The 15,898-nt window shown below is 38.7% G+C and overlaps 1 protein-coding gene and 1 pseudogene across 2 annotated transcripts in view; one reads left to right on the top strand and one right to left on the bottom strand.

The window, feature by feature from the left end:
* SLC9A9 (solute carrier family 9 member A9) overlaps positions 1–15,898 on the bottom strand; it is a 667,550-nt gene that overhangs the window by 618,175 nt on the left and 33,477 nt on the right. The window lies entirely within an intron of this gene.
* On the top strand, positions 1,081–1,788 carry LOC114890350 (annotated as a pseudogene).

Raw genomic sequence — 15,898 nt, 5'->3', positions numbered from 1 at the left:
ACAGTTCTCTAAAACACATGAAGTTCATTTCTTTCTAACTAATTTGAAGTACAGCATACTTAATCCAGTCAGCCCAAGCCATAAAAATCAACCTGTTATTTATGTTCTCCATAATGTAACCACTTAATTTTCTGCTTTTTAAATTGACCTTTAAGCCTTATTTACAATGACATTCAACACTTGCAAGTGAGAGCTTGTACTGGGGAATAATGATTACAGCTGGGTTAAATTTCCTTGCGTCCTTTTTTGTAACCAATTCTCTTGAGTGACCTTTATAAACAACTGAAATTAACATTGATTGAAGTGGTTTCAGGCTGATCTTCCGCAAACAGTTTTTGTCCTCCAACATGATACTACTGAAATAATGTCCTATGAGATTTGAATGTAAGGTTGCTGTCTTTTTTGGAGGGATAAATAATTTTGAGGGTAAAAAAACTCAAACTCTCACCTTATGTTCTAGCATATAGGCAACTGTCCCTTAACTTTCTCCCTAGGAAGGACTGTGGTATCAGTTGTTAAAATTTTCCTTATTACACATATATTAATAATACCATTTAATCTCCATAGCAGGGCAAATATTAATCCTACATTACAGATGAAGAAAATGAAGTTCCAAGAAATGTAGCATCACATGGCTTGACATTGGGCCAAGTCTAGCCAAGTGGTTTTCCCTAGAATACGATAAAAACGAAATACAAGGACCTCTGAAAGTTGCTAAGAGAGTAAATCTTAAGTATTCTCACCACAAAACAGAAATGGTAATTATGTAATGTGATGAAGCTGTTAGCTAATGCTATGGGGTAATCATTTTGCAATATATACATGTATCTCCAAGTCCATATGTCAATTACATCTCTAAAGTTGGGGGGGAAAACCTGTGTACAATGAACTCATAGTACAGTTATAATGTCAGAAATATAAAAGACCTCCAAATTAAATATATTTTTAAAAAATACAGTAACCTGGAGTGGATAAACGCGCTCACCTTTGCTCCTGGACGAGAGGGAGGATGCAGCAGTGACTGCGTGCTGAAAAGCGAGGAAGCTACTAAAGGAGTCGGTGACAGATAGAGCAAGAGCCATGCCACGCCGGGGCCTAGGGGCCGGGCCAGACTTTGACTATTTTCAGCGTCACTCTTTCACGCCAGCAGAGGTGGCCCAACATAACCAGCCGGAAGACCTCTGGGTTGTCTTACCTGGGAAACATGTACGACCTAACGCCATTATTACAGGAGTACAAGGGAGACCTGCTGCCAAAACCCATCGTGGAAGTTGCGGGCCAGGACATCAGCCACTGGTTTGATCCAGACACCAGAGACATCGGCAAAGCACACAGATCCGCTGACCGGTTCCCTGAGATACCGCACCCTCCGGGGCTGCTTTCTGCACGTGCCGCCTCAGCTGCCCCTTTCGGACTGGGCGATTTCGGGAAGCCTTGGTGGCAGGGGTCGCGTTACGAGGTGGGGCGGCTGTCCGCCAAGGCCCGGAATACCTGCATCATTAACACGCTCACATCGCAAGAGCACACACCGGAGGTGGGGGCCCGGGAATCAATGTGGGAAATCCTACACAGCTATCTCCCCTATGCTGCGCATGCTGCCAGCTACACATTGAAATATGAAGGGGAGAACCTGACATGGATTATACCCTGGAAGAGAATGGCATCTGGGATGAGGAGGAAGAATTTGATTATCTCAATATGGATAGTACACTCTACACACCTGCAGTACTGCTGTACTCCAATGATGACCTCACAGAGCTACAGAAAGGGAGATGTATGCTCACGTAGGCTCAAGACATATTTTGAGTTTAGTTGTTTCTGTGCCCTGTAGGAAAAGAGGTGGGGATGGGGCGGGGAGGGCAGTACCTGGACCTAGACCTCCATTCTGCTCTGGGAGCTGGCCTGAGGTTCCCATGCCCGACTGAAGTGTAAAGGTCCTATTCCTCGGGTTAATTACAATTTACTCTGAGAAAGTTAGGAAGAATGCTAGAAGTGAATTAATTTTTAGGACTGATACAAGAAAATAAAGTATCTTAGATCAGGGAGATGTAGAAGAGGATAGTCAGAGAGAGCTCAGGCAGAACTTTTCAATAGTAAGAGAAAGAGAAGTCCAACACAGGGATGAGGGATGGAAGAACTTTTCTGGCAATGATGGAAATGGGGTGGCTGCAGGAAGATGGCATTTACAAAGACAGGAATAGGAAATGTCTATCACTGGCCATATAAAACTGGCTAATCTCTCTTCTGAATAGTATTTGGCAGCTGAAACCCAAGAGGAACAAAGGAAGTGAATGGTCACCAGGTAATTCAGGCTAGATATTATGCTATGTGCTTTATATACCTCATTTAATACAACTACCCATAAGACAGATACCATTACCACTATTTTACAGGTAAATATTCTGAAGCTTAGCAAGATATAATAGCACAAAAGGCACACCAGTTAGTAACCAGATTGCAAACCCAGGTCTTCCCAATTCCAAAGTCTATGTTCTTCTCAATGTCCAGGCTCACTGCACAATCGGAACCTATAGGCCTATTGTGTAGTCAGCTGTGGTGTGCTTTTTTGTTTTGTTTTTTTAGTTATTGTCTTTGCAAGGGACATAGCAGAGTTCTGCAGTGGCAGAGAGGACACAGGGAAGGCTATGTGTCAGCTGAGTCATAGCTATTGAGGCTACTTCGTGGTTAATCCCATAGCAAAACTTTCCTCTGACTTTTCTGAGGCAAAGAGGGGGGTATATACTGACTCCAGGAAAATTAGAGTGGGAAAGGGCCTTTGGACTGGGACCATTTAGAAGGCGGAGCAAAAAGGAGTTAACAGCATGTATATTCATGATGAGCCTGGGCCTCTGAAGGGAAGATGAGGAAGACAGGGTCGACTTTGCCAGATGGTGACTCTACAAGAAGGGGCTTGACAGAGGTGATGTAAAGAGAAGTGCTAATTAAGTCAGAAAACTTCTGGTGTTCAAAAGAGAACAACCGTGGAGGGCAGTGGCCAGATTTGGTCCCCTATGACCTAAGCAGGGAAGGGGAATGAGAATCACAGGTGAATTTCTTGACAGTAGCAGGCAAAAAAGCAGGGAGATGTGAGCGCACCTTTGTGGAAGGTGGCCCCCTATGAGACACTGGGTAGGCTGCAGAGGAGTGCGCTGAGGGGCTGACTATGAACGGCATGGACAGAGGTGGAGACATCTGTATCCACCTGCAGTTGTTTCATGTGTATCTTGTTTGCTCAACTAAACCCTAAACTATTTGAGAACCAAAGCTATGCTATTGCTGTAACCCCAGCCACAGGGTCTGTGCCTATGGGACCTGCCCAAAGTCGTCCCTCTTCCAGAGTTTCCTACTTTAGTACCTCTTGCCAGAAACACATCCCTCTCCTCACACACCCAGTAACTCTATGTCCTAAGCATCTCTGGAATCCATCTTCTTTTCTCGAAACTGTTATCATCACCTCTGGCCTGGGACTGCTGCAATAACTTCCTAACCAGTCCTCCCAACTCCACTCTGTCCTCCACACACAGCCGAGTGAGCTCTGAAAAACAAACCTAAACACCTAACTTTCCTCCTTCAGATTCTTCAGTGGCTTCCAGTTGCTTTTGGAATAAAGTCCTAAATACAAAGACCTTGCATAAATCAGCCTCTACCTTGTATCACCCCTCTTTGTTCCCTGGCTTTCTGTTCACTAAAGGTTTTCTTGCCTCAGAGCCAGCACACAGGCTGTTCTCCCTGCTTACAACACTCTTCCATTTCCCACCTTGCTGATCCTAAGTGTTTCTTCCTCAAAGAGACCTTTTCTGATTTCTCGATGCAGGTCAAGACTTTCTGTTAAATCTTCTCTTAGCACCATGCCTATTTCAGAGCACTTATTACAATAGTAATGTTAAAATTATGGATGTAATTGGCTGGCTGGCTGCTAGATTGTAAGCTCATGAGGGCAGAGATCGTGTCCATCTTGTTCACTGCTGTATTCCCAATGTTGGGCACACAGCTGCTGCTCAGTAAATTTTGACTGAATGAACTCAAAAAAATAAAAATAAAAAATAAAAAAATAAAACTACAGTAACCTGGGTAATGGCTTGAGATTAAGAGGAAGGTTTTTCTAGCAATTACCTCTGTAATATCAAAAATAAACACAATTCTGGGTTTCCCTGGTGGCGCAGTGGTTGAGAGTCCGCCTGCTGATGCAGGGGACACGGGTTCGTGCCCTGGTCCGGGAAGATCCCACATGCCGCGGAGCGGCTGGGCCCGTGAGCCGTGGCTGCTGAGCCTGCGTGTCTGGAGCCTGTGCTCCGCAACGGGAGAGGCCACAACAGTGAGAGGCCCGTGTACCGCAAAAAGAAAAAAACACAATTCTTTTATTTCTTCATTGCTAAATACTTTCAAATATCCCTTGGAATTCTTTTCAAAGCCCTTTTCTTTTTTCCTGTGATAGGGTCATTTGTTACCAAATTCAAAGGTTTGAATAATCAATCTCTCAATATGCTATTTTCATATTTTTAAAGAATTTGTGCCTATGCTAAGGTAAGAAATCATCCATCTGATACTTGCTTATTTTTAACACAAAAGTGACACATCATGTCAAAGACTATTTCTAAGGAGGTTTTTGTTTTCACTGCTGAGCTGAGGTAAGAGGTTTTTTTCTCCAGCATCTCAGGAGGACTGCTCAGCATGAGGAATGCACTATTCTCAGGAGAGGGCAAGCCAGATGTTAGGTGGGATTTTGGAAGGGTCTGGGCTAAGGACTGAAATTCAGGCTATGTGGGTGATAGAACTACTTGCAGAGAGGCTGGGGAGAGAGACTCATTTTTAAATAGCTGCTCAAGGGTGAAAACGTGGAGAAGGAGAGCTGCTAATAGATATGTGTGTGGGGGGGTGGCTTGCTATATGATGCACAGTGTGAAATAACTGTGCCACCCTTTTAAGAAAACTCATAACACATGTCCAAGTTATTCTTCAAGTTTTTTGTAGTTTCTTTGTTCTTTTACACAGAGGAGAAAGGACTCGGTGCTTTGTGTTCAAATTCCTTCCTGGGTAAGGGAGAGAGAGCACAGAAGAGGTAGCCAAGCTAAGTTCTTTAAGCAAAGGCTGGTTCATCGGACAGACAAATCCTGGATTCAGTCCAGCCTTTCAACATTTTGCAATGCCAAATATTTCACTTTTATCCTCATTGAGGAATGATAAGACTTGAGCAAGATTCATGGTTCCTAAAATGAATGTGAACTAGAAGAAGACACCAGTTCATGCAGAGTAAGAACTCTCTTAGATTGGACTGCTGGGCTCTTCAGCTTGGTCACCTTTTCAGCTTGAACCCCAAACATCATCAGAAGCCACTTAATTAGTTTAAGAAACCACTATCACAGGAATCAGGAAAAACCCAAATTCATATAATCAGTATATTTTTCTCCTTGTAAGTGAGCCCTTGTGAGCAGCCAAATCAGAAAAAGGACCTTTGTTCAGAAGGCTCCTTGTTGGGATGAAATCAGATCAGGCAGAAACACTAACTTGAACCTCAGAAGGGGGAAGGTCTTGCTTTAAAAAAAAAAAAAAAAAGCAAAAACACACCCTTTAAAGTTCACTGGTAATATTCCCTGCATCCATAACTATACCAGGACTCATTGGAGATCAAACACTATGAAGTCCAGCTGCTAGGTCAGCGGGTGCTCCTTGACTGAACAGCCCCACCTTATTGGCAAGCCTTTCTTTGGACATGGTGATTCACTCAGTCTGGGGACAGCCAAGACTCCTGTCTTTCTAGTTACTTTGCATATGTCCTCTGCTTTGATCATCAAGTTTAACTGTACATAAGCAATCTTATTTCCTTCCTTTCCTACACCTTGCTGAGGACCACAGTGCAGGTGCCTGAGAAAATACTCCCATTCCCTCCTAAACAGCAGGGCTATAATTTCTGTATGAGAAGCTATGCAGTCACTCATTCCTTTCTAAAAAGAACTCTCCCCTAAATTTCTATTTCTCCTTATTACTTAATTTTAAAGACTCTAAGAAACCTATATAAACTTAAAGGTATAAAGATCAATAACAAATTTAAATTATTTTCCTTCTTAAGGTTTAGGCTTTGAACATTAGCAGAAGATATGGTTTTGTATCTGTGTCAACACCTCATTTTGCTCCCTTTCCACATTTTTAGAGTCAATAGTAAATTCTTCCCTAATCTCCTCTTCATTAAGTCCAAACGGAATTCTAGCCTATCAACCACTTATGTTTATTTATTTGTTTTTATTTTTGCTCTTGTTCTGCATAAAGTTTAAAAATGGGGGGGAATGCATTTTAGAAGGCTCTGTGCTTCCTGGGGCAATGCAGTATCACAGCAATCACTAAGTCTAAGTGTCCTGAAAAAAAGGTCTGGAAAACATTTACTCTGGGCTTCCCTGTGGCGCAGTGGTTGAGAGTCTGCCTGCCGATGCAGGGGACACGGGTTCGTGCCCCGGTCCATGAAGATCCCACATGCTGCGGAGCGGCTGGGCCCGTGGGCCATGGCCGCTGAACCTGCACGTCCGGAGCCTGTGCTCCGCAATGGCAGAGGCCACAACAGTGAGAGGCCCGCGTACTGCAAAAAAAAAAAAACATTTACTCTGCCTAGTTATATATTGGGCCTGTTTCCATGGCATTCCAAGATTTAAGTAATGCATGGGGCCCTTCTCTACCCATTCTGATTAATTATTCATTCACAAATATTTACTGAGCATCTCTACTCTGTGTCAAGCACTGTATGAGGTAAAAGTCATACAAAAGAGAACAATGAAGTTTATATCTAGAGACAGTGTCTACAAAATTTTTAAACTGAGCAATACTATTAGGAAAAAAGAAGCAGTACATCCATTATTTATTTATAAGTAACATACATGTGTTCCTGTACTAATATTGTATATATTATAAGAATTCATAAAAATAGCCATTTTAAATGGATCAGATTTTCAAAAGTTAACAAGAAATATATGTTCTAACATTTTCTCCCCACACACCACTGGACCAATTTGCATAGCAATTAAGGTGTGGCGGTGCCCTACTTTGAAGACCATTGAAACTGTTGACCAATGTTTAATGCATCTGTCATTGACATTGAAATAGTGAATTTGTAAAGTGGAAGTATATTTTTTGAACTATTTTACAGATGAATAGACCTCTTTCAAAATGTTATGTGAATTTAAGAATTATATGTCAATGTAGGAAAACAACTTAAGAAGAAATATATTTTTCTTCAAACTTCTGCAATTTCCCAGACATAAAATTATGCTACGTTATGATTTCTGATTGGTAACAAATAATACATGGCATGAAATGAGTATCTCAACTTGGAATTCAGACAGATAATATAAATATTTTATTTTACAGTTCTACTTCTTTACCTCTGTATTAATATGAATTAAATTTAATGACATGCCAATACAATATATAATATAGTCATTACACAGCATCTTGTAAACAAATAAAACGTTAACTGATTAATAATTGTGATTCTTTACTAAATTTTTCTTTAACAAATAATGGAGGTATTGTTACTTGTTGTCATAACTCATCTTATTGCTGCACTAATAACTGTTTTAAGAAAGACTTTTCAGAAGATGAATAAAAAAGGCAACAGCCATAGGCCTAATTGCTAAGGATGTGTTGGGTAAAGGGAAACTTCTTGTCATTTTTTAAATATACTAAAATCTTAAAATTTTAAATTATATACATATTTGTAAATAAATGTATATTTGTGTATCTTTGTATCTATAAACCATAGGATTTGTAAAGAGAATGAAGTGATGATACATGGGAAATTCCCTTAGTAGGAAAGCAAATCTTTGAGATTAAGTATGAAAATAAAATAGTGGAGGTCAACAGGGAGAAAACAGCTCCTTGAGAAACTTCAGTAATCAATCCCCAAAGCTTTTAAAAGCCTCACTTTAGATCTGATGTGGAATCGGAATATTTTACATGGAAAAAACATTACTTCAAGTGAAAATTTTTAGCTGGACTATCAAAAAAGGGGATGGCTATATTTGAGCTCTCTTGATCTCAAGGAAACTGAAATTCATATTACTACGTGAAAGAAGCTTTACCTAGAAAGGTTACATACTGTATGTTTCTGATTATATGACGTTCCGGAAAAGGCAAAACTATGTAGACAGTAAAAAGATCAGTGGTTGCCAGGGGTAGGAGGGTGACAGGGATGAACAGGCAGAGTGCAGAGGATTTTTAGGGCAGTGAAACTATTCTGTATGATACCACGATAGTGGATACTTGTCATTACACATATGTTGAAACCTGCAGAATGTACAACACCAAGAACAAACCCTAATATAAAGTATGGACTTTGGGTGCTTATAATGTGTCACTGCAGGGTAATCAATTGTAACAAATGTACTACTCTGGTGGGAGATATTGATAAAGAGGGAGGCCATGCATGTGTGGGAGCAGGGAGTATATGGGAACTCCAGACTTTCCTCTCAACTTTGCTGTAAATCTACAATTACTCTAAAAAAAATCTTAAAAAAAATAAAGCCTACTTAAAAAATCTATAAGCTCTTGGATGCTACCATTTTTTAAAAGGAAGTAAATTTTTTCAAGTAAAATTGTAATATTGTTTCCTCAGGTTTTAACTAAAACATTCCACTATTGTGATTTTTAAATGAAATTATATTACTAAAATGAGCCATTTTACACATAGATGGCCCAATGAGTGTAAAAAATATTGACCAGCTTTCGGTTGGTTGAAGTACCTTTCTATAAATGCCATTGACTTTTTCCGTACTCTTGTTTGAACAAATAAAAGCAACAATTAATTGGAAAACATTTTTAGTTTTGTATGTGCTCAGAAAGACAACTCAAAATATTCAATAAAAGACCATTTTGGAGACTTTACTTTGAAGTAAAGCAGAAAACTGAATGAAAAGCAGGTAATAGACCAGGATAGAGGGAACTGTGAGACAAAGGATCAAATAAAAATTATTGGACATCCCCAAGAACCTTCTAATGGCTTAAATGTGCCCTACAAATAGTTTCATAGATCTGTAATTTTTATCCTTAAAGCAAGATCTAAGGGGGGGAAAATGCTTTGCTTTTTGTGTTTCTATAGTATTTACCTCACTACCTAAAAATGTTAACATGAATTTCTCCTCTTATAATAATGATGTCTCAGAAGTTTTGATGCTGTAACAGAAAACTAGACGTAAACCGTGTGACACACTGCTAGTTGTCTCCTAAATCTATCTCCCCCTTCTTGCTTAGTAATCAAGTTTTAGCTAGGCATGCAGATAGAGACTACAGTTCCCAGTCTGCTTTGTAGCTTGATAGGACCATGTGATTAAATTTAGACCAATATGTGAATAGAAATAACATTTGCCATTTCTAGGCTTTGGTCTTGAAAACACTGGGGATATATCTCTCCAGCTTCTCTTTCCCCTTTTCCTATAGGCTGGGGTATAGACATGGCGGTGACCCAGCTTCAACTATTCCCCAAAAAGAGGTAACCCTAGTGATAGCAGAGGAATAAAATGGAGAGTTCTTGGTCCCTGGACAGCCTCATGGAGCAGAGCTGCTTCCTCAGCCTTAGATGGTCAAGTCAAACTATAACACAAGAAAGAAATAAACTACCATCTTATTTTAGCAACTAATTCTGGGTTTCTTTTTTTTTTTTTTGGTCTATTTGTTATAGCAGCTTAATATTTACCCTAAGACAGAACAAATTTAAAAATAAAAGGGATTTACTGACTAATGAAACTAGAAAGTCTAGGGTTTCTGTGGGCTTCAGGATTGGTTTGATCAAGGAGTCATTCCTTTCTAGGTCTCAGTCTTCAATGTATTAGCCTCATTCTGAGTCTGGCTTTCCTACAGTGGTACAACCATTAACCAATCACTGAGATCCAAACATGAGAATATAAAATCTACTTTAAGCCTGAACTTCATGCCTCACCCTAGAGCCAGGGGTGTATGAAGTCGTTGTGTCTACCAAAATGAAAATTCAGGGAAGTTTCTAAGAAAAGAAAAATAGAGGCTGGAGAGAAAGTCACACCACAATATTCACTACATGTGATTCTCAAAATTCTCATTCCCTGGGAATTTTTTAAAAAAAAGAAAGAAAAGAAAAATGTTCCCAGGTCTGCCCTTTCTCTGTAACCCCAGCCACTCTGAGAACCTCTGCCTAATAAACTGTGAGCTTCTTATTTGTTGTTGCTTCCCCAAGACTTAGGATATGTGCCAGGCACACAACAGAACCCAAGAGATATTTGTTTAATTGAGTTCATTTAAATTAACTTTGAAAGAATAATTAGGAGAAAAGAGAAATTGTATTTAGGCAAAATTTCAGATTAAATTTTTTTAACTTCAGTTTTAAGTTTGGGATATTAGGGGACTAGGCTGAATGAAATATCTTTGAAGGAAAACAGAAGTCTCTTGGATAGATTAATAATTTTTTTTAAAATGTAAAGGGAAGATATAGAAATCATTAACCTTTCTTTCATGAGGCTTTTGTTACACTCCACCAGGGGAATAGTGAGGTGGGATGCTGACTGCCAACAGCAATAGGCAGTATGGAATATTTGCTGAAAGGATTAAAGTTGCAGAGGGTATAGTCCATCTCTAGCCAGGACCCCAGCTGACAATTATAGCCAGAATTGTTGTGTTCAGAGTTGGAGAGCAGGCCAGGAAAGCAGCACCATAAGAATGCTGTCTTGAGGAACTTATTCCATTCACATTCTGCCCCTTCTCAAAAGCAACTTGGAGGGCTACCCTGGTGGCGCAGTGGTTGAGAGTCCGCCTGCCGATGCAGGGGACATGGGTTCGTGCCCCGGTCCGGGAAGATCCCACATGCCGCGGAGCGGCTGGGCCCGTGAGCCATGGCCGCTGAGCCTGCGCGTCCGGAGCCTGTGCTCCGCAGTGGGAGAGGCCACAACAGTGAGAGGCCCGCATACCACAAAAAAAAAAAAAGCAACTTGGAAAGCAAGAAAACTCTAGACCATACAAAGTATAATTATTATCATTCCAGCCTCTGAAGTCCATCTTGTCTGCACAGACACATTACAGAAAATCACACCCTTCAGGCTTCTCCCAGAAACCATATGTTCAGGGCCTACAATGTTCCACTTGAGCAAGAGCATTTGGCTTTGTGGCTACATCCCTGTGGCCCACTGTCAAAGGAAACATCTTTTCTTTTTCTTTTGACTAGGCTGAGCTAACCATAGGGTAAGTGTTGTGGAGAACCAGATTCCAATCCTCAGCTGGCTTTAAACATACTACTTAGGAGAGAAAGCCTAATAAAGCAAACAGTGGTGAATGATGAAAGATGTGTACATCCTATAGACATTAGATCATAAACTTCTTGACAGAATTGTCTGTCTAATTTGGTCTCTTGGTCCTCTAACAATGAGCTCAAAATATAAAAAATGTTTCTTTTTATGAAAAGTTCTTCATACAGAATAGCTATGCTGTTTAAGTGAACTGTAGGCAAAGAGTAAATAAAATTGTAGTAGCTAACTGACAAGTCCTAAGAGGTTCCTAAAGATATTTTAAAAATCACCTTAAGAAAGCATTGCTAGATGCCTGAAAGTGATATCTAATCATTATTATTAATAAATATATAATCACTAATCTGTTTTATATTCATTTGTCCCAAACTAGTCCTCAAACAGTAATCATTCCATTTTATATATTTAACAATAAAAAAAATAGACATAAAATATGTCTTTTACAGGCAAAATTAATCTATTGTGGTAGAAGTCATAAAGATAATATGAGAAGGATGGGTATCAACAGGGAAGGGGCAGAAGAGAGCTTTCTGGCAGGGTGGAAATGCCTATATCTTGATCTGGTGATGGTAACAGAGGTTTATATGTTTGTGAAAATTCATCAAGCTTTCCTTTTAAGATTTGTATATTTTACTGTATGTAAAAGATATCTTATTTTAAAATATTTTTAGAATATGTATTTTGCTTAGGTGAAATCCTAGATTTAGATGCTTTTGGCTTCAAAGATTCATTTTATCTGTAACAGCATGAGCAGAAATACTACATGGTACATTGCAGAGGCAGCATTTTCTTCACGTATGGTCAAAAACTCCTGTTGAAATTCTCATCACATTCCACACAATAAATTAGTTCCTGAGCTTGATTAATATCGCTGGAAATTAACAGTCTTTTAAGGTAGTTTTTTTAAAATGGTAAACTAAGGAAATCCTGCAACTCCAGCTAATTTTGCTGCAGTTTTGCAGCAGTGAAAATATATCTTTGTCTGTAGTCCAACCACCATAAAGTCCTGTATCCCTGAGATTATAATCTTGTGGCTATGATTATGTCACTGGTTTTAATATAACTCTTTCAATATAGTTAAATTTTGAGAATAAATATAAAATCAGAAGGAAAAAATAATATATGGTACACTCAAAATTTTGAACACAAAATTCAGTGTTAGGATCAACTCAAAACATGATTTTGTTTTTTTCATTCCTTTTTGACACTCCCACTCCTACTCCTCAAAACACAAAGCCTGTTTAGGACACCAATCCCTCCACATACAATTATTTATTCAGTGCTTATAAGTTCCTAGGCACTGGGGCAATAAAGGTAAAGAAAGTAATGGCCCTTTCCCCAGATAATTTGCAATCTAAATGAGGAGACAGAACAACTCATTTAAAAATCATTACTTTTAAAACATTTAAAATTTATTTTATTTTATTATTATTAAATTACCATTTAATAAAAAAAATGATAAAAGATATCATATATAGTGGTATGCTGGTAAATGTTTAACAACTGGCTCTCCAGAAAAATGAAAAAGCCTTGATTTGTAGCGTTTGCCAATTTCTATGTTGTAAATACTCTCACCATGGCCTGATATCAAGGTACTAATATGAAATCAAGTGGCTGGCAAAATTCCTCCAATTTTGACCACCTGCTCTCATGAGTTGGTATATACCAGTTCTGGCACACCACTGCTTCAATATCTAGTGAGAATGCAAATTATTTCTATAGCAGCTTCAAACCATGTAGAATTATCAAAAAATTCACTTTATTAAGCATCTACTAAAAATCAAGTACTGTGTTAGATATTAGGAACAAAGAAGATTAATTATAGTCTCTGCCCTCAAGGATTTTATAATCCATGAGAGTGGGATTAGATAAGTAAGCCACAGACTATAAATACGATTAGTAAATGCCATGGTAAGGGAAATGCAAAGGAGGGAGCAAGTAACCGTGGTAAGGGAAATGCAAAGGAGGAAGCAAGTAACCGGATCATGGGTCAGAAATGCTTCCAAGTGGAGGTGATACTTGAGTTGAACGTTGGACACAGGTAAGATGTACTTCCTCTCAAGCACTATTGGTGACCTGACTTCAGCAGATCTAACACTTCGAGGCAGGCAAAAGTTATTTACCAGAAATTCTGGGAAATGCCTTATTATTTTTTCCTTATAAATCTGTTCAAAGGTAACAATTTAAAATAAATATTCAAATCAATTGATAGATGACAAAAATAATCAAGTGAAATAGTAGCAGTTTTCCTAGTGATTAAGCCCAAATATCTTAATACCTTTTACCAGCATTTCCTAAAGTAAGTTCCATGGAGTGTTAATAAATCATGTTCAAAATAAAATGTCATGGTTAAGTAAGCTTGGGAAACATTTAGTGAAGAAAGTTAAACAGGTTAGTTACTGCCAATACTTCCCAGAGGCTTTAATTTTCTCCTGTGCATTGTGATCCTTTAAGAGCGGGTTATAACATGACTCTTTTGCAGAGACTCATAGGATTAGTGTTCCAGGAAGTGGACTTCAGGAATTATAAAAGTACAAGTGGCTCATTAAAAGAGTTTTAAAGGGATTTTTTCCCAACAGATTCTTTGTAGACACATACCTAGTCAAAACAGTAATATCTCTAAATTACTGTTAATTTAGAGTTAATTAAATTACTGTTAATTAAATCATTAAGATACCATGAAAAAAATCACCTCTTTAGTTCTACTTCATCATCTCTCGATTATATCATGGGTAGTATAACACCTGACAATTGAGAATAATTTAAAATATCTCTAGAATTGGAACTTCCCTGGCAGTCCAGTGGTTGGGACTTCGTCTTCCAGTGTGGGGGGATGCGAGTTCGATCTCTGGTTGGGGAGCTGGGATCCCACATGCCTTGGGGCCAAGAGACCGGGACATAGAGCAGAAGCAATATTGTAACAAATTCAACAAAGACATTAAAAAAAAAAAGGTCCACATCAAAAAAAAAAAAATCTTAAAAGAAAAAAATAAAGTATCTCTAGAATGGTAGTAAAGGTGGTACCAAACGTGAATAAATACTACACCACTTGTTAAGCCCTAATGGCATTTGGTGAGGTGACACAACAAACCTGTGCCTCCAAGTCTTGGTTCATTGCCAGTATCAAGGCTGAACTTATGAATAATGAATTTTCTCTACGGTAGGAATTGCCAGAATGGCTCTTTTGCCCTCACTTTCCACAGGGCAGCTTTTGGTACCATCTTTATAAATTCCTTTCTTATTTACTTTTTAAGGCATTTCTTGGAGTCCTCTAATAAAGAGACATCCACCACCCACACACCCTGGGTTTAGTCAATACTTAGATTTATCAGGTGTTTTCTAAGTGACAATCAGCAGGAAGCTTGCCCTGAGAGAATATATAGAGAAGCAAGACACTTGTGTTTGGAGGACAGGGGAAAGATTTGTGCACAGTATGGGTTTCCCTTAGAACACAGCAGTCAGGTTTGGTAGGCAGTGAATTATCTGTGTCTGGGAGAGGCACTCCAAAGTTGCAAGAATTTCTCCCTCCTTCTAGCTTCTCATCTCCTATTGGTGTCACCCAAATGTCCAGTGGTGATGTAGTCTGTTAAGGTCAGCCTCCCAGGAGACAGAAGAAGGCAGAGAAGGGAGAACAAGGAAGTGAGGGCAGATGAAGCATAATCAGCACATCTTCAAGGCCAGCTAAACAGTGATAGACGCCACCATTTAGAAATTTCTTCTCCCGAATTTATGTTGACAGATGTTTACTTATTACCCAAAACAGAATATATCTAGTATCTTCAGTGTGTTTAGACCTAGGCCGAACAAATGCAGCCCACTGTTGCTTGCTTTGGTAAATAAATCTATGTTGGAATCCAACCACGCCTATCAACTCTACAAAAGGCAGAGCTGTATAGTTTCAAGAATGATTTTAGGCTTGCAAAGCCTAAAATATTTACTATCTGGTCTTTGACAGAAAAAGTTTGCCAATCTTTCCACTCAAATTTTCTAAAGTGTTTCCAAAGTGACTTAATGTTTATATTTTTGAAATCAGATTTCCTCTGTGAAAAGATTCAGGTTATTTTACACTAAAAAGCAAATTATAGTTAAGTCTGATAATAGCTAGGCTAGCACATGCAGCTGAAAAGTGGGAAAATAAAATGTTTGTTTTGAAAATATCCTTCTTTAAGATCACAAACATCTGGATATTCCCCCAAACATCTGGATATTCCCCCAAACATCTGGAACACCAACTGATTGACTCATTATGTTTAGCCAGGCGCATTTTGTAAACACTAGCAGTCAAAACTAAGCATTAGAGGTAAAAAATAATAATTTCATATAACACCCTTATACAAAATACTTCACATTGGCTTTCTTGTTCTTTTAAAATGCACCAAGAAGTACAAAGAAGTCTATAATTCTGTCAGAGATTTTGGAGAATTTAAAGAATATGATATTGTCTTTTTCTTTATATCTTATTCGGTTATGAAATCTCTGTAATCTCATTGTCTGAATGATAGAAGATAATATCATTATGATGTTTTTTAAAAAGGCCTCAAAACTTATAGTAAACAATGTACTTTTCAGTAACTATATAGTAGAGTATCAGCAAACTGGTGTGAGGAATTTACCATCTCTGAACAATTAAATTGAAATAAAACTTGTTC

This window comes from Monodon monoceros, unplaced genomic scaffold (genome assembly GCF_005190385.1).
Source record: "Monodon monoceros isolate NGI ecotype Baffin Bay Population unplaced genomic scaffold, NGI_Narwhal_1 Super_Scaffold_11, whole genome shotgun sequence".
Classification (NCBI taxonomy): Eukaryota; Metazoa; Chordata; class Mammalia; order Artiodactyla; family Monodontidae; genus Monodon; species Monodon monoceros.
This window is presented reverse-complemented; position numbering and strand designations above follow the sequence as displayed.